A 19,805-nucleotide genomic window follows, 5' to 3' on the forward strand; every position below is an offset into this window, starting at 1 on the left:
GGTTCAGCCAAGTGCTGCATCCCATGACGTGGCAGTGGGCACCTGGGGTGCGCAGTGAAGCCCTCATCCCTCTGTGCATCCCTGCAGCACATGGCAGTGCCGTGCAGGGCTGCTATGGGCCTGGCTCCTTGTCCGTGGTCAATCAGTTAACTCTGGGCTGCTGACATTTTCCAAGGGGATGAAAGTAAAAGAAGGAAAATTGTGCTATTCAACACTTAATATCAGCCAAATTGAATGAGCTCTCCCTGGACAGGGAAAAGACTTTTCCATCACCTGGGAGTGTTGTACCTGCTGCAAATTAAAATTTGCAAAAGAGCACGTTTCAAAGTAAAGTCTTCGCAAATTCTTTGCAGTGGTGCCTCAGATGTTGAGGTTAACCAACTCCATTCTGCTGCAACTGTTTCTCAGAGAGCAAAGGAAAATGTGGAGCAGACACAAGAAAGGAGAACTCAGCTGGTGGTCCCTAGATTGGCAAATTTATTGCGTCTATTAACAGGCCCAGGCAATGCCCAGTGATGCAAATTCTGCACATATTACTGCTCAATTATTTACAGAACAAAACCAGCTTTAACATATCAGCCAGATGCGTTCGTTTTATAAAGTGACATTAATACATTTAATTAGCAATGGCTTATTAGATTCATGTCCATTATTATGCATTGTTTCTTAAATGCCTGTAATTGCCCAAACAAATCTACAAATATATTTACCTTGTTAATGGTTGTGTACCTCATTTAGAAAGCTTTTAGACTGTAGAAGACATTCGTGGAGTCATGAGCTGCCCTTCTAATTTGAGTACTAGTGTGACTGTTAGTGCAGAAGGATTATTTAAGACTACAAATACATTATTAGAGGTTCTGCAGCCCTCTTACCTATATACAGACTTTATACAGTTTTCTTTTAGGACACTCGTACAGCATTTGCTCTGACTGGAGTGAAAAGCCATAAGGAGAAAGCCCATGGCTGCCTTCAATACCTTGGCCCCAAGAGTACAGCAGGAACTGGGATGGGGGGAACTGGGTGCTTTTGTGAAAAAAAGCTGCCTCAGCTTTTTTTCCACAAGTCAGAATCTCTGTAGTACTGTGTAAGGTTTGATGAAGTAGAAGTAGCTCCATGATGGCAGTTTGGTCCTGGACAGTACATATGCCCCACAGCCCTGTAATCACTGGCCCTGTATTGTGATTCACATGGGAATCCATCTTGAGACACTGCACTGAGCTGAAATGCAAACTTGAGCTCCAGTCTCCAAGTTCTTAGAAGAGGAAGGTGCATGTGGGGACATCACTGGTGAGAGCAACCCAAGCAACTGACTGTTCCCAGGAACATGCTTCAACCATGCTCCATCCCATGGAACAGATTCTGCAAAACTCTTCCTCCCATTTCTCATAAAAATGGGATAATTCAGATGTAGACTGGGAATAAATTCCAGGATCCACCTGACTCACTGTTCAGGACTGAAGAAGCTGCAGGAATTTCCCAATTTCCAGCTGGCCCAGCATGATGCAGGAGAGCACTGCCATGAACTCTTGGGTTGGGACCTGCAAGAAGAAAGCTCCTTCCTGACTGCATCTGCTGCTGTGTTCACATGGGTGCAGGCCAAAGATTCCTCAACATGGCCCTTCCCGCAAGCAAACTCAGCCTCTTGGAACTGATTAGGCCTGCAAAGAAAACAGAAAGCCCCAAAGAGCCAGAATGGACCTTCCTGTCCCACCAGCAGCTAAGAGATGACCGTGGTATGGAGGGGGGGATTGGTATCACCTTCTGCCTCACTCAGACCTCCAGGTGTGGCCTTGGCCAAAGGGTTGGGGAGGACTGGGGCTTGCAGGATCTCAGTGAAGCACCCTCTTTCCTTTCCAGGCCAGGTCATAGGTGAGAGCAATGATCCAAACCAAGGACCTCACACCGCCACCTGCCCTGGGCTCTGTGAAAGAGACAAATCCCTTATTCCTGAGAATTCCACACCAAGAGTCACAATTCCTTAGCTCAATGGCCCTAAACCTGCGTGGGTTTTGCACCCACTTTTGTTGGCACCTGGAGCACACCCCCGAAATGGAACCCAGTGGGGCATCCAGCACTGCTGCTGGAGACAAAGCCAAGCTGGGCAGTGTGTCATCAGCTTTGCTTAACAGAGATTTCTGCTGCAATCTCATGCTGGAGAGTCATCAAAACACCTGGTACATGTGGGACTGGATAAATGGGGAAACGATGATAAGAGACAGGCAGAGTTCAAAGGGTCTTAGCAAATTACACGATGAATGCATAATTGTTGAAGTGAAATAAGAGTTTAGTTTGCTGCTGCCTGGCAGATGAGTTGGCTGGATGTGTCTGCTCTGTCTCACAATGGAGACAGGATAAATCTGAACAAAACAATCTTTGGAAACCCTGCCCTGCTTTCCCATCTGCCATTGCTGTGTGCTATTTGTGGAGCTGGATTGTTATGACATTGCCTACACGTTGACTATGCTGTCTACTTAATAAGCATTTCAATTAATTACTGTAATGTTATTATTGGGAAGCAGCAGCAGATAGGAGGAAAATGATTAGATAATGAGAAATACATTGCTATCAGAGGTGCCTCACTGAACACAGCCTGGCTTACCTCCCTTCAGAAGGGAGTTTGATACATGGATGGATGCAGTGGCTGCCCATGGATGAAAGGAGGCCTTCAGGCTGGGGTTGGGGAAAGGTGCTGGTGGTGAACATGTGGAGGTGCCTCCACCCAAGGAAGCTAGGACAAGCTGATGTAATTAATCTTTTAATTGAAATATTTGTGATGCTGAGATGACTTGAACAGCATGGGCATAGGATTTATCACTCCTTGTGCAGACCTGAGCATTATCACTCTCAAATCAGCCTCCTGGACAGGTGTCCCCATTTGTGTCACACATGGAGGTGGCATCCCCCAGGATCTCACTGGCTGCACCACCAGCCCCTCCTTGGAGGCAACACGGCAAATGGGAAGGGGGATGTGGTCTTGATACATCCCAGTCAGGCCATTCCTGCCTGCCTACTCTTCTTCCATCTCCTCTGGGCACAGATCAGACCTGGTTTGTGGGCAGCACCTGGTCCAAGCTGTGTCCAGTAGCCTAGGTGAGTGGTGACCCTTAGCCCAGGCCCACGCTTTATAGGTAGAATGGTGGTAGACCTTCTGAGCCATGAGGTCCTGTCTGCACAATCAGATGAGGCAGGGATGATCCATGGGGGAATGAGGTCTATTCAGGAATGATGGACCATGGGGGAATGGTGAACCACAAGGGAACCATGGACCATGCGGGAACCGTGGGCTTTTCCTTTCCCAGGGAGGTGGGTAGGCTGACCTCCTCCTACATCTACACCCCACCCTGCTGGGGTAGGGACAGTGCATCCTTGCCCAGCCAGAGAACAGCACACTGCCATGGGGGATGACCTGCCTCTCTGTCACTCATGCTGTTACAACCAGGAGGAGGGAATGTGTCATATTGTGATAACCACAATGCATGCCTCAGTTTCTCCAGTGTACTCATCCCCCTTCAGCAGGGATAAGGTGAAGGCAGAGGAGCCTGAAGAAGCATCCAGTTTGATACAAATCAGACCTCCAGCAGCTGAGTGACAGACGTGGGCAGCAGACACATCGGTTCTTCACCCTCAGCCTCTGCACCAAGGGTGAGGCTCAAAGGCAGCAGGGATTCAAGCTGGTAAAATGCCAGTGTGGATGCAGACCCCAGGGCACCAGGCTGGCTGTGGTTGTGTTGCTGATGAGGACACTGCCTGTGGCACTGCAGGTCCCCAGTGGCCCTGCAGACTGCACTGGACTGGCCACTACTGTGAGCGACTTTGCTGCTGACCTTAATTAATTAATTAATTACCTTGAGGTAGCTGAGCTTTGTGCTGGCAGGAGCAGACCTTTCCCCCAAAACCCTTTTCAGCTGGGAAGCCCCCACCTGGAGAAAGTCACAGGGCTGGGGGTGCCAGGGAAACCATCCCCCATGCCAGTGGGGTCAGAGGTACCCCAGGTCAGCAGTGGCTACACAGTGCTTTCAGGCCAGGACCAGTGCACATACCCTAAAGTAGAGACTGGAGCAACAGCTGAGCTCTCATTAATTTTCTGCGATGCTTGGAGAGGCAGCTCTGCTTTCTTCAGCCAGCTGTATAGCTCTATTAGCACCTCTCTTCTGGGAAATCAGGGACAGATTGCACAGACCACATCTGCTCTCCAGCATTGCTGGTCCCTCCCTGCCCCACACCATGTCCTGAAAACAAAACAAGACAATCTTTAAGAAATGGTATTTGGAAACAAAATCCCACAAGCAGAAAGGTGATTGTAAAAGCTTGGTGGATGGATGGCATTAGCAGCTGCAAATAAATCTGAATGCAAAACAAGTGAAACAGAGAAAGAAGATCTTCATGAACCAGACTGTGGGATGTGGGAAATTGGTAAGGGAAGCTGAAGACACTGAGAGAAAGCCTGTAGCTGGCAAAACAACAGTCACCAATGGGATCCCTTCCCAGCAGGTCAGATCCCACATCTAGCAGAAGTGAAAACTTCTAATGGAAACACAGGAAGGGCAGAAGATGAAGCCTGCAGTCCTTGGTGTCTGGACTGTGCAAAGACATAAGCCACTTCTGGGGATGATTTGTCCTTTGGCTCTATCTAACAACGACACTCGGGATACTTTGCAGGGCCAGGTCTGGATATGCACCCTGGCCATTTCTCAAGGGAGGACCAAGATAGACACATACCATCTCCTTCTACCTGTTCCAGTTTCTCCCATCCTGTGATTTTTTTTTACAGGGAGCCATAATGTGTGGTCACATCCCTGCTTTGGATGGGTGGGAACCAGAGTCTTGTTGTTCTGAAGCAATTCTGAGACTGGGAGGTGAATCCCTCCATGTTAAAACAGAGGTGCTAATACTGGGCTCAACACACTTAGCTGCCTTTCCCATGGCCTTCCCTAGAGCTGAGGATGTTGCTCACCCAGGCAATGCTCACACTCAATCTCTCCTCAAATACTGGGGAATTTCCAAAGGCCCTAAAGCATTTGAATGTCATGAAAAGGCCACTCGGGGTGACCCAGCTAGATGAGGTGCTTAGAAAGGGAGTATGAATGAAAGGCCATATACAATGCATGTAATGCTGAATGAAATGCTAGCAATATAATTACTGTGAGTCATCAAAGCTTTATAGGACATAGGTCTTGTCAAACAAACAAATGATGCAATTACTGGTTGGGCTGACAAAGGTAACTGCACAGATATAATAGAGTTAGTCCACAGGAGGCATTTAATTTAATAATACATAATATGCTAATAAAATTCCGTTCAGAAAATGCAGAACAAGGGGGTGGGGATGGCTACTAGGCAGGTTTCGGGAGGAAGGACTCCACGAGGAGCTGTGCTCCCTGCATACCCTGGCAGTGGAAGGAGAGATGATCAGTGCTGGCAACACAGCTAAACAGCAGGATGGGAAAAGAAGACATCCGGAGCACAGCAGTTTACTGAGAGCATGTCTGTTTCGGACAGAAATCCCTGAGTGCTGACCCATTTATACTAAATTGTGCTTGGATAACAAGAAGTAATCCCAGGCAAAGAGATGAGATGACCCTGTCCCTGCAGGTTTAAGAAGAGCAGAGATTGACATCTCCTCTATGCAGTTTAACGCTAACTCCAAACTTAATCCTAATCCTTGCCCTAACCCTAACCCTAAACATAACTCTAAACCTAATCCTCAATTTAAGCCTTAAGACTAAAAACAATCCTAACCACAAACTTAAACCATAACCCTAACTGTATATTTGAGTAATCCCTAATCCTAACACCTAACTCCTAAAAGCTAACCCTAATCATACATTAACCCTAACTAGCCCTAACGCTAACCCTAACACTAACCCTCAAACTAATCCTAACTCTAACAGAAAACATAACCATACCCTAATGCTAAATCTAACCCTAAACACAACACAAACCCTATCCTAAACATTACCCGAGCCCTAACTGTTACCCTCAATTTAAGCCTAAACCTAACCCTAGCCCTAGCCCTAGCCCTATCCTACCCCTACCTTTACCCCTACTCCTACCCCTCTCCCTCCGCATCCTCTATCCCTATCCCTATCCCTATCCCTATCCCTATCCATCTCCACCCCTACCCCTAAAACGTATCTCTAAGCCTAACCCTAAAACTAACCATATCCTAACACTAAACAACTCCAACCCCAACACAAACCCTATCCTAACCCTAATAGGGATAACCTTAAACCTAACCCTTAACCCTAAACATAATCCTAACCCTAACCCTTAACTCTATCTATAATCCTATGCCTAACCCCTAACCCTAACTCTAACCCTTAACCCTAGCTCTGAGAACTAAGCCCTTATCCTAACCCCTAACCCTAACCTAATCTTAATCCTAACCCTCAGCCTAGAATAGCCCTCACAGGGCTGTTTCCAGAGATAAAACCACCTTGCTCTGAACTGTGTGCATACAGACAGTCCTCTGTCTCCTTGTGCATTAGCCTTGAGGGTAATTGGCTTCTTGCAGATGTTTCTGCATTCCATAGATGTACTGGCCCTGGTTCTGCTTGGAGATCACACTGGAGCTGTTGACTCCAGCATGTTGACTACAAGAGCCAACAACTTGCTTTGCCTACCTCCACATCCGATCCTGCCCCTCTCTTTCCATACTAGTCAGGCTCTCTTCCCCATCTGTTTGCTCTTTGGAATCATTTGTCCCCAGCTTGTTTGGTTTAGGAACATCTGGTCTGGTCCATGATAGCACCTGGTGTCAACCCAGGCTGGGCCAGTGAGACAGGGCAGGGTAAGCCACACGTGTTGGAGAACAAGAGAAGGAACAAGAGACATCTCCACAAATTAATGAGACGTTTGATTGCCAGCTGGGATATACTTGACTTCAGAGGACCTCTGCATCCGGGAGCAGTGCCAGTAGGGTGAAGAATAGAATAACTGGCATGGATTGGTATGGATAAGCAAAATAATAATAATAATAAAAAGCTCTTTTAACACAGACAGGGAATGAAAGTGAAGAAGTGCTTTGTAGGGGGCAGTTTCTTCCCCCTCAGTCTCTGCATGCACACAGTGGATTATCTGGTTTAAGGTTAAACCTGCATCTAAAGAATAGGCCAGGACTGCTGTTGTGTGAGAGGCACTGAGACAGCTGCCTCCCTACCCTGGTCATCACACGTCACCCACCTATACACATTAATCCATGGGCTTATGATGAGCTGAGCCTATTGCCAACTAGCAAGAGTTCATCCAAATAGTCTTTGTGGCCCCATCCTCACATGTATGTTAAACCCTTCTGTCTTTTTGTTGATATACAGATACATGTATATGAATTATTATTTTTTTATATATGATTTCATGGCAGCCAAAAGGGTTGTACTGGGAAAGCAAGAGGCATCCTGCCCATGTCCATCTTCAAAGAAGACAACAAGCAAATGCTCTCAGTCTTCCAGGAAGATTGTTTTGTCAATATAACATGGAGAACTGAGGAACCACAGAAGATTAGATCATCTTTTAACTTCCGCTTATAGAGACTGGACTGGGAAACGTGTGTGTGTATGGGTGGACCCCTGGTGGTGAGTTAGCTAGAGGTGTAGTGCAAACAGCTCACTCTCTCTCTGCAAAGACCATTTGGAACTGGAGATCCTTTCACAATGCCACAAGGACTGGTTACCATCGTGAGTTGTAGCTGGGATCACTCTGGAGAGCAGTGTGATGGAGGAAATCACACCAGGCCAAGGGTACCGTTTTTCTAAAAGTGGCTGCTTGAAAAAGCTAAGAGGGAGCTCAGCAGTTCTGTAGTTCGTTGCTCCTATATTGTTCTCCCAAGTAGATCTGCACTTTTTTTCCAGTTTGACAACAACTAGCTTCAGCTCCTAGATGTCAGTCAGGTTGTCTTTCCCAGTTTATTGCAGAGCCTTTCAGAACGTGGTGCATTTCCCCATGAAGTTACCTGTATGATGCGAGCACATTGCCTTTCAAGTCTCTCCAAGTAGCTAAACAGATTAAGCTTTTAAATCCTTTGTTTCAGAGTGTCCTATGCTGGCCTCAGCATAGTCATCCCCAGAGGTTAAAGTCACTTCCCTGCCTTGGTCCCTCTCCTCCGTTCCTATGTCTAAGAACAATATCAGCTTTCTTGTTGCTGAGTCATATGGAGCTGCAGTGCTACTCTGACCCCTAAATCCAGGTCAGTGTTGGGGCTTTTGGGATCAACTATGGTCATAGCTGCATCAGCTGCAAAGCCATGCCAGGATGCTCTGTGACGACAATGGGTAGCTTCACTTAATAAATAAATGAATGAATAAACGTATATATGTATGTTTATATATGAAATGTAGGCTGCATCTTCCCTGTGTTCATCAGTTTCAAAACCAGTGGCTTTGGGTCTGATCCAGTCTGCTGTTACCCCTCCGTCTTGCAGAGCAGAGGAGCTCTGGCCATGACTGCAGAGGAGCAGCCCCTGCTGTGTTGGACTGTTTCTGCAGGACGTGCAGCCCCCAGTGCCCTGTGCTGTGGCTCTCCCTCTGATGCCCAGTCACCCTCACCTCACAGCACACAGAAGTCCTCCTCATCCTAAACCAAACTGGCTGGTGTGTTGCAGTGGAAGATGGATGAGGAAAGGATGAGAGGTGGAGTGTTTGACCTTCCCCTGGCACTTCCTCTAGCTTCATTGATCTTATTCAATGATCAATTGAATTGAAATTCATTGATCTTATTCTTCATTGACTTCCTGAGCTGATTTTACTAGAAGAGCAGAGCAGGATGCAGACTGGAAGAAAAGAAGGTGGCTTCTCCAGAGCTTTGTCCCACCTTGTTCATTACCACAGCCTGCAATGCCCACAGCTGATCACAGAATCACAGAACCACTAAGGTTGGAAAAGACCTCCAGCATCATCCAATCCAACCATCCACGCACCACCACTATTGCCTGCTAAACCATGTCCCTATGTACCACATCTACCCTTTCCTTAAACACCTCAGAGGTGGTGACTCCACCACTTCCCTCGGCAGCCTGTTCTAATGCATTAAACACTGCTTCTGAGAAGAAATTCTTCATAACATTCAGCCTGAACCTCTTTCAGCACAAATCGAGGCCATTCCCTCTTGTCCTATCACTGTTACCTGGGAGCAGAGGCCCGATCCGGACCTTACCACAGCCTCCTGTCAGGGAGTTGGAGAGGGCAATAATGTCTCCCCTGAGCCTCCTCTTCTCCAGGCTGACTTATCCCAGCTCCCTCAGCCACTGCCCATCAGACTTGTGCTCCAGACCCCTCACAACCCTGTTGCCCTTCTCTGGACACGCTCCAGGGCCTCAATGTCTTCTTGTAGTGAGGGGCTCATAACAGAACACAGCACTCGAGGTGCTGCCTCACCACTGCTGAGTATGGGGAACGATCACCTCCTGCTCTGCTGGCTGCACTATTGCTGACACAAGCCAGGATACCGTTGGCCTTCTGGGCCACCTGGGCACACTGCTGGCTCAGGAGCGGATCCCATAGCACATCCTCCCTTCTGCTCTCCTGCAGACTTCATGCACCTCCAGTTGAGCATGCACTGCCTTCTTTTACAAAACAGATCAGCAACTCTTTCAGCAAGTTATCCTGGCAGGAAGGATCATGGAATCATACAATCATGGAATATCCTAAGTTGAAAGGGACCCATAATGATCACTCTGTCCTAGCCCCACACAGCACCACCCAAAACCCAAACCCTGTGTGTGAGAGCGGTGTCCCAGCACTCTCTGAGCTCCGGCATCGGGGCCGTGCCCACTGCCCTGGGTAGTTGTGCCATGCCCACCACCCTCTGGGGTAGACTTTCCCTGACCCTCTGACGCAGACCCGTGCCATTCCCTCGGGCCCTGTCACTGCCCAAAGAGCAGAGCTCAGCACTGCCCCTCCACTCCCTGTGAGGAGCTGTGGGCCGCATGAGGCCTCCTCTCAGCCTGCTCTGCTCTGGGCCCAACAAACCACGGAACATCAGCTGCTCCTCACATGCTTTGCCCTCAGACCCTTCCCCATCTTCATAGCCCTCCTTTGGATGCTCTCTAACAGTTTATGTCCTTATATCGTGGTGCCTCAACACCCACAATACTGAAGGCGAAGCAGCACCAGCACAGGGCAGTGTGGATGTCTGTGCCTGAATCAGGAAAGACTGTGTGTTGTGGATGTATAGAGGTTTTGTTAATTAACAACAAACAAGATGGCTGCTGGCTCCTTAGACAATGAGAAATTGCCTCCTGCTAAATGGAAAGCCTTTGAATTCCAATGCACTAGAGCCTGGACATTGACTAATAGGCTTTCCAACAGGTGCTAATTTGAATTTACCTTGGGGAAAATACGTGATGTGGAAGGCAGATGAATCACATAATCCAACATTTGACTAAATCCATTTCTTGAGCTCTTTGATCAGTCCAATTATCTGCTACCAAGCTGCCTTGGGAAAATATATTCAAACCTTAACAGGAATGGGTGAAAATCATGAACTGTCACCCTCAGTGCTTGTGGTTGGGCCAATAAAGAGAACAGCAGGCCCAACGCAGCCTGACATGTCTTGGAGATGAATGATTGCCACTGCTGACCACATTCCATCAATGCCATGTCCTAACCAGCACGCTGCAGGCTCCAGGAGCACCCAGATCTCCCTGTTCTTCAAACAGTCCTGAGGTTACTCACAGCTTGTGGTGACTTGTTGGGGAGGCAAAAACGAGCCCTTAACTGGTGCTGGAGCCAGCACAAAGCTGTGCCTTGTGCGGGCAGGGCCAGCTCTGAGCGCACATGCTTTGCTGGAGACAAATGGCTGTAGTGAGTTACTAGGGTTAGGGTTAACTTTTTTGGGTAGTCTTATGGCGTTAGGATTAGGATTATGGGTTAGGGTTAGAGCAGAGGCCCTGCAGCAAGAGCTGTTTGGGGAGTTGGCCAGGCCACGTGTGAGCAGTACGCTGCAGGGCTCCTGAACGAGCTGTCCAGCCTGTTAGGTCCTTCTCTACAGACAAATCTCCAGCAAGTGTCTTCTGCGTGCAGACACCTGGCCTCCTTCCTCCATTTCAGCATGCACTGCCATGTGATTGACACACAAATGTCTCCTGCTGTTTCTCCTGGGTGAAAAGCTGTTCTCTGCTGCTGTGGGAGAGAAGGGAAGGTGCAGTGGAAGGATGCTCCAGAGGATCGGTGTTGAAGCCCTGGCAGCAAAGTCATCTGAGTACCAAGAATAATCTGGAGATTTCCAGAGAATTGTGCTTAGTTGAGACTGACTGCCCAGCATGCAGGAGGGACAAAATCTCCACTAGCATGTGGAGCAGCAGTCAGCAAACCAGGACCCCAACTTTGTCCAGCCCCTGCCTTGCAATTCTGCAGCAGCAAGCTGTCCTAGGAGCAGACAGGAAATTCATTCTGCTGAGCAGCTGAACTTAGGCATGTCCTGAGATATTTTGGTTCCTCTTCCCCATCCATATCAGAGTTGTAATGTTCTCCCATCCACTCACCAGCACATAAAGGTAGCATTGAGCTGGCTGTGCTTTGTGGATGGGGAAACAGCCCAGACTAGAGTGAGCAGATGTGACCTAGCTGCAGTAACCTGGTTCCAGCAAGTACCAGCTGGGGAGGGCTGAGCGAGTGGAGGACATTATACCGAAATCCAAGCTGGCTGCCAGATTCCCCTTCTGGTAAAACTTTTCTGGCATGGCTGGCTAATTGTTAAAGCTAGCTATCCATGTCCCAGTGCTGAGCTTCCTCAAACATGCTCCACCCACTTCCACCTCCCAGTAGAGTCCTGGTTTTCCCACCTGGCCCTCAGAGACTAGAGTAAGAGCATCTCTTCAGATCCCACAGACAGGGGATGTTTCTGTGTAAACACAGGCACTAAGAAAGCCGGAGTAAATGCATCTATTTTGCTCACAGCAGGCAGCTCAATTTGTCTTTAATGAGCACTAACACGCTCTCCTGCTATCAGTCATAGCAATTACTCTGGACTCACCAGTTACATACAGAAAGCTTGGATAACCAGCTAACAGCCTGTGACACACAGCAAAGCACATAGAGGCAACAAATGACACTGTGCCAAGGCTCCCATGCACAAAGAGGTCACTCAATGACTTCATCTGGACACCTAGGGCAAGGCATTGGGACTCTGGGTTTCCTGCTGCAGGTGAAGGGCACTTTGCAGCTGGCTGCCCACCTGCAATGGTGGGTTAGCACGGGCTGCTGCCACATAGTGCAAGGGCAAGCTGTGCCCCTGCCATGCTGGCAGCTTTGAGGTGGTTTCTTCTAATGGACAGCAGGATTTGTGGAGCTGCTGCCAGCCCTGGGCTTTCATGCAAAGGCATGGTTTTGTGGCAAGAGATATCAATGGCCCTGCATGCACAGAAGCAGGAGAATTTGTCCCTGTCTGTTTTGGGACTTCCTCCCTTGAGACCTTCTCTGCATTGGTGTGCTTCTTAGCACTACATAATAGATTATTTTGCAGATTGCCTGGATCTGCAGAGGAGCAGTATGGGCAGACAACTCTCACAGAGGACATGGGGCAAGACATTTCCTGCCAGTGGTCTGCAGACAACCTGAGAGCTGTGGCTGCTTCAGATCAAACGGTTACAGCTGAGAGCAAATCCCTGGCATAGGTCCGCATCATGTAGTCTCATGGGGCCTGTCTGTTTGAAAACAGAGCAAATCCTCACTGAGCCGCTGCCTAGAGGTCCCTGGGGAACCGCTAATGAATCTTTTCAATCTTTCACTGGTCTCTCTGCAAGGCCTGCATGGTACCTCTCAATCCTCCCCCAGGCTCTGGGGGATTGCAGCACCATCAGCCTCCCAGAGAGTACAGGATTGAGCTGAGCAGGGCTTTGAGCCATTCAGGATATCAGAAAAATGCTTAGAAGTGAACACTGGGTATATTTCAGAAGTGTTCCTATTCTGATCATCAGCAGATCTAAAGGGCAGCTCCACCAAAACCAAAATAATATTCTACTCAAAATATTACAAAAATGTGGATAGTATGTGCAAAGCCAAGAGTGAATGTGCCTTCAGCCCTGACCAAAGACACATGTGAGCACAACACAACACGTTAGCACCAGCCCACCAGCCTCAGCTTGTCCTTATTAGAGAGTTACAGCCAAGGAGCCAAAGAATCCTAACTGAATCTTATTAATAATAATGGGCTTCAAATGAGATGGACAAGAGCAGCCATATGTCAAAGATGGACGTTATAACAGGAAGGTTTCTTGCAGAAGATACCATAATTGACAGCACAGTAATTGGAACAGAGCAATGGCTTATTGATAGGACAGCTTCTGGGTAAGTGATGGGGATTTTTTGTTGTAATTAGATTGTGTTTTGCAGCAGAGATACCCCTGGTTTTAAAACTACCTCAGTTCCTTTGGGTCACTGCTTTTTGGCCTCGTTCCCTGTGTGTGAGTGTGTCAGCCTGGCAGACAGGACTGGTGGGAGATGTGGTACTGGCTGCTCAGTGTGCATGTGAGCCTTACTCAGGGTGGCATTTTTCAGGAATGATTCAGCTTCAGGGTGAAAAAAATCCTGGACAAAATTTGGCTGAAAGCTATTTGAAAAAATTTAGAAATGTGAACACTGAGTGTGGGAGCTACTGGGGACAGGAAGGAGCTTTGTCCAAATTACAGCCCCAGAGTCACAGATTCTCTGTTCTTACACAGAAAATACACCTGCGTTCAGATATGCCTGCTTAAAGTAAGCAGGGCTTGCTGTTGCTCAGAATGCTCTTGCTGCCTTCCAGCACATAAAATCATAGAATTGCTTAGGTTGGAAAGGACCTTCAAGATCATCAAGTCCAACCACAACATACTCCAGCCCAGCTTTGTGTGTACCATGCGTTCTTCCTCCCACCGGGCTGGGTAGATCAAGGCATTCAGAAATGAGCAGGGGTTTCCTATCAGCCCTGTGCCTTCACGGAACAACTGCTGAGCCTATAGAACACAATGGGAGGAAAACTTTGCACCTACAGTTTCTGAACTTGCTTAGCTTACAGGGAACAGTGAGAAGCATGTTCAGACTGGGAAAGGAGAGGGACTGGGAGGAGCAGGTGGGTATCTAAGCTAGGAGATGACATGTGAGAGATAGAGGAGGGGTGAAAGATGAAGCTGGGATGGTATTTTACTGGGTACAACTTGAGGTCATTCCCTCTCATCAGCAAGCTCCTTTCCTTCACAGATATTCTATCACTAGCAGTGGAAGTGCTGGCACAAGTGGCCACTCCAGGTCAGCACACAGGTGAAGTCACTGATAAGGGCTAGGTAACCCAAGTCCCAGTGATGTAAAGGAAGTTTGAGGGAGCAGGTGTGGCAGGTGAAGCAGCAGAAAGATTTCCTTGATAGGAAATCCTTTGAGATCTAGATGGCCTGAATAAAACACGCAGGTAAAGAATTTGCTGCCTGGAGGACTTTGCCGGAGGGAGCTTGAACAGCACAGTTGGTGTTCCCTTCTTGAATACATCAGAATTTGATGCCTTGATCCAAAATAATCCCTGTATGCCCAGCCTCGGAAGGCAACTGGGTTAGGCATCTATTTTATCTTGCAGTAAGAGATGTAACTTTCAGCTATTGAAGTGGGGACAGATGAATCTTGGTCTGAAAGGACTGAGGTAGCTCCTGCGCTTTCCTGCAGCCAAGCAGTTTTGATCACTGTAGGCACCTCTGTCCAACAAAAAACTCTACAAAATCTCTGAGCAGATCCAGCTCCAAAGGAGTTCTGTGACAGCAGTTTGGCACTGAATCTTCTGAAAGACAATGAACTCACTGCTGGGGGTATTCCTACCTTGATGCAGTCTTGTGCCAAGCAAGGAGAGACACCGAGAAGGTGAGCAAAAAGGTTTCTCCTTCTACCACAGCAACCATGAGTAGATAATGCAGGGCTAAGGTGTGCTGCTTCTTTGGCAGATGCTGAGCTCGGTCAGCAGCCTGAAGTCCAAGTTAAAATAAACGCAAACTGCTTCCCAGAGCTTCAAGGCAGAAGGGAAGAGCTGGCATTTTGACAAGGAGGGAGGTGGGGCACCGGGTCGTATTCCCAGTCTGTTCCTGACTCACTGTGTGACTGGGGTGAGTCACTTCCGAAGGTCTCTCCTTCTGATGTCCTCTCCACTCTGCAGGGAATGACAGTGCTCCTGGAGGCTCTTGCAAAGCTCCATTCATTATTAAATGCCTTTAAGTGTGCTAGTGCCTGGGAGGAAGGGCCCTGTGGAAACAGAGCCCTCCTTCCTGGGCAAAAAACACATCCCTGTTTGAAGTGAGCTTCGGCTCAGAGAAGAGCTCAACAAATTATGTGTTTTGCCTATGAAAATAGCTGAGAGAAAGGTGATATCTTCTTCAAAGGATTACTGAAGCAATAAGGCTTAGCACTAGCAACCACATTGCATGTATTACAACAAGAGACATCACCGATCTAGTCCGAATGTCTTATAATCCACAACTGTACCCAGTTCCCAACCAAAAAAATGGGGTTTGCTGAAGCAGACTTGCTTTTCAGAAAAGAAACCACTCAGCTGTTGAAATTGTCTATACTCCGAAGCTTCACTTTCCTTGATAACTTGTTTCAGCAACAGCATCTCTGGCTTCAGGTTCCACCAGCTGGTTCTTCTGATGCTGGATTAAAGAGCTCTTTAATACCCTTCATTTCCGCTTCCTACAGGTGCTTGCACCTCTCAGCTTCTTGCTATGAACTAAAATGCTGAGCTTTGTAAAAACCTCACCGAAGAGCTTTTCCCCTACTTAGTCATGGGTTGGACTGTTTCTCCATCTGTGTCTGCTGTCCCTGCTCCAGTTCCTGGAGGTCTGGTTTCTTTTACTTTTTATGGCATTTCTTGTTCAAAAGGACCCAGTTTACCCTCAGCTCAGAACTATCTTCCTTTGTTGCTCTTTGCTTGCAATACCCTCCCTGCCTCCTGTAACTTCTAGGAGCAACAATTTCATTTCTGGATTGCCAAGCTTGGTGTTGAAAAGTGTGTGGCCTTATGCTAAGCTCTGCCAAATACCACTGGCAACAACACTTCAGAGGCAAAACCCACTGAAACCCACACTCTGAGATCTGCTGCTGCACCCCTTTAATACCAGCTTTCTCAGTAACGTGCAGTGATAAAAGCTTAATGGGGTTGTCAAGCAGCACATAATCCAATGCTGTAGAAAAGACTAAACTTACTGCATCTTTGACAGCTCAAATTTTAGTAACGTTAGAGAATGAATTCAAGTTTGTTTGACAAGATCTGTTTTCCCTAAACGAATGTTGTCAGGTGATAATTATCCTGAAGTCCTTTAATTCTTCATCATTTTTTCAAGATCTTTCCAAAGCAACTGAGACCAGAGCTAATCCTTAGGTTTGGGAAACAGTCACATTTGTGGGACTGGAGCTAGGGACAGTGGGACAGCTGCTGGGAAGATGACACTTATGGGCTGGCCACCTCTCTCACTTGGACTCTTGTCCTCCTTCAGACTTCCTCAGCATCACTGAGGTTTCCCAGCAGCATGTCTGGATTTTCCCTTTCAAGAAGCAGACAGAGCCCTGACCCTTTTGCCTTGTGGATCTTACCTTTCCCATAGGGAAGAGCTGCTGCTTCACTATGGAGCGTTTTACCCCAATGCAGATCTGTGCCAAAAGCCACATGAGGAGGAGGCACTGTGACCAGGCTGTCTCCATCGAAGAAAAGAGACAGTTGGCAAAATCCAGCCCTATTGTTCCCCAGGTTACTCCACACCCACACCATCATACCCACCCTCAAGTCCTACCAGATGAAGACCTTCTGCTTGGTGGTTCCTCTGCTGATCACTGGCCTTTCTCTTCCTGTGTTCTGCTGCTTCAGACCTCAATGTGGACCTCTACTGTGTGATGGGGACTGTTTCACCCTGCCCTTGCCCTATGGGACAGATCTCCCATAACAGCTCTTTGGTGTGCTCTGATCTCTGGAGAGAAGGTTGGTCTTCACCACCCAACTTCACCCAGGCAACATGGGGACGGAACGGGCCTAATCTCTTCACCACAGTACTCAGTTATTACTGGAACTGGAAACAACAGGATTTATTGCTCTTTGAGGTAAGAATTGGCTCCGGCTTCATCTCAGTCATCATTGGCTCTCAATACAATAAATCCTGCTGTTCTCCTCAATGCCTTTTATGGGAAGTGGAGAAATTAGCTAATTCCCCATTGCTCCCTCCCCACTTATTAGTGCTACAAAGTACTGGGTAATTATGAATAGAACCGCTAGGCAAAATGAAACTTCGCCATTAAAAATGCTTTTTAATTAACTCTGCTGGGTTCATGTGTTTCTTAGGAACTCCTGATTATTCCTTGTTGACTTTGAGCTCTGCTTTTAGGGTGATAGAAGACCCCAAGCACCAACGCAGCCAGAGGGGTAGAAAAAGGCCCATCTTCCCCCCGGACCTGCCCTGGAAAATGATTGTTTTCTCTTGGTGGCAGTAGGGTGTTACATCTCAGACATTCTTTAATCTATTTAAGCTGAGCAGCAAAGGAAACAGAAAGCGATGAGGAAAGACTGAAGAGGATCTTGGTGGGTGAGGGAAGGTGATGTGGTCACCTCTGCACCAAGGAAGTGGAGGGGAAGGATTGCCAGAACACAGCAGTCTCCGAGAGCTCCATGCCTCAGCCCATATAAGCCACAGGTTTGCAGAGGAGGGACAGGGCGCAGAGATGTGACATCAGCAGATGAGGAGAGTTTCTCCCAGAGCCCAGCACCATAGGGACTGGCTGGCAGCAGCTCAGTGCTGGGAGGGGAGCACTTGCCCTCCATTGTCCTGTCCCCACAGTGTACTCTGAAAGCCTTCTGATGCCTCAACAGTGTTCATTTCCAGTAATACTTCCCAATTACCAACTATCACGTTTTTGTAATGCAAGCAAATTTGCATAATGCTGAAGGCAAATTAATATGAAAATCGAAATACAAATTTTGACATTTCCTCCACCAAAAAAAAAAAAAGAAGAGAAATACTCTTCCACTTTCATCCTTGATGGTAATGGTGAGGGATGCTTAGTGAGGAACATGCTCTGGCTTCATTGGCACTGCTCATACCTTGGATGAGTGATGAGGAAATTCCTGCATGTGCAGTCCTGCCAGCAGCAAAAGCCAAGCCCCTGCTGAAGCCTCCGGCACTATGGGGCATTTCACAAGTTATGACTTTGCAGATCAGGGCTTTCTAGATGGAGAGTGAATCATGGCTTGCCAGTGTAAAATTAGAGGAGACCAATTTTAAATAAAACCTTATAGGCTCACACAACAAAATTTTACAGCATATAATAATGTCTCGCTTCTTCACCCTGCTATTTTCTGGCATGATGATAAAATGCAATAAATAAATACATAAAAATAATGACTCTTCCAGACCTTGTAGCTTTCATTTTAATAGATTCTATCTAAGTACGCACAGAAATATAGATATCTACCTTTCAAACGCTGGTTACAAAGGTTGGGAAGGCTGCCAGGAAAATAGCCTTTTATTTTTCCCCAATAGATATCAAAAGGAAACAATTTATATGTTGAAATTGCCTTTATTTTTGAATCCATAAATATTTGTTACTGACAAAAGTGGAAAAATCCTTAAGACTAAATTTTACTAAACTGATAATATTTTTGTTTACAGTACATACAGAATGTGCTTTTACGGGTAAGTATAACAACAAGAATAATACAGAGAAAAACAGTCAAATACTGCTCATCTTGAAGCCTCTTTAATGGTTAACCAAGAGTCTGTGCAAAGTTATAGATACAAATGTACTTCCTCTTCAGTACTACTGTATAATAAACATGGAATCCATAAACTGGGCTAAAGCACAAAAAATATCCACCTAACCCCTCTTAGGAAATATTGTCCCCCAAACTAAAAATATTACAGTAAGAAGTGTCTTTCTCAGAGCCAAGAAATTCTTGCTACAAAAATGCCTAACAGGTTTACAGACAGAAGGTTGGGAGTGGATTCGAAGCACATGGGCAGAGGGTGGGGATGGGGCAACACGCGTCTCCTCCGGCCGAGACCTCCTGGACATCACAGGTCATGGTGGAGACGCGAGACGTTGCCTTGCTCGCTGCTGAGAATTCATTTCCAGATTTATTCCGACATGTTCGCGTCATCGGTCCGACTCTCCCCTCGCCCTCGAGAGGTGAAGCATCGGTTGGTTTTCCCAGCTGGGATTTGGGCTCCTTGAGGGCACCTCCTTGGCAGCCTTGAGCCAGTTAGCAGAGGCTGGGAGTGGCACCTTCCACCATCCGCTCACAGACACACAGCACACAAGTGATCGTTCTCTAAGAAACAGCCCCAGCACAGGTTTATTGCTAGCAACACTTTGTAGGAAAAATATTTCAGCTTCCTTCTCGCATGTTCCCCCTACTAACTTTTTACTTGGCTGAAATATACTTGAACGTAAAATCTGTATGTGTAAACTATATTTCAGCTGAGTTTGAAACAAAACTAAGCTACTTCTCCATCACATGATCTGAAGATGGCAAATTGTTAACAAATTAGAATGTTTAGTTCAAATACAATTAATGTTACCCTGTTTCATGACAATTTTGTTTGATGTGGAGGAGGGAGATGAAGAAATCTCCCTGGCTGCTAGGAACTACACATCTCTTACAAAAACTTGACGACAGGTTCTTGCAGACTTCTGGTGAGAAAGGTTCTGGTAGACAAAAGCACAGAAATATGGATGCTCGAAGCCCAGATTTATGAGATTAGCGTTGCAGCTGGCTAGGTTAGCAGAACAGTAGGCAGAAGTTAAATCCAGGCCAGGAAAGGAGGGCTTATTTCTGCGTAAATTTTTGTCCCACCCACCCCATCCCCAAGAAAGAGA

At 47.1% G+C, this 19,805-nt stretch overlaps 1 long non-coding RNA gene across 1 annotated transcript; it reads left to right on the forward strand.

The window, feature by feature from the left end:
- LOC110407403 lies at positions 12,921 to 18,297 on the forward strand. The gene is made up of 3 exons (XR_002443885.1): positions 12,921 to 13,280; positions 16,807 to 17,036; positions 17,318 to 18,297. It is a non-coding gene; the product is annotated as an uncharacterized LOC110407403 (long non-coding RNA).

This window comes from Numida meleagris, chromosome 17 (assembly GCF_002078875.1).
Source record: "Numida meleagris isolate 19003 breed g44 Domestic line chromosome 17, NumMel1.0, whole genome shotgun sequence".
Taxonomy (NCBI): domain Eukaryota; kingdom Metazoa; phylum Chordata; class Aves; order Galliformes; family Numididae; genus Numida; species Numida meleagris.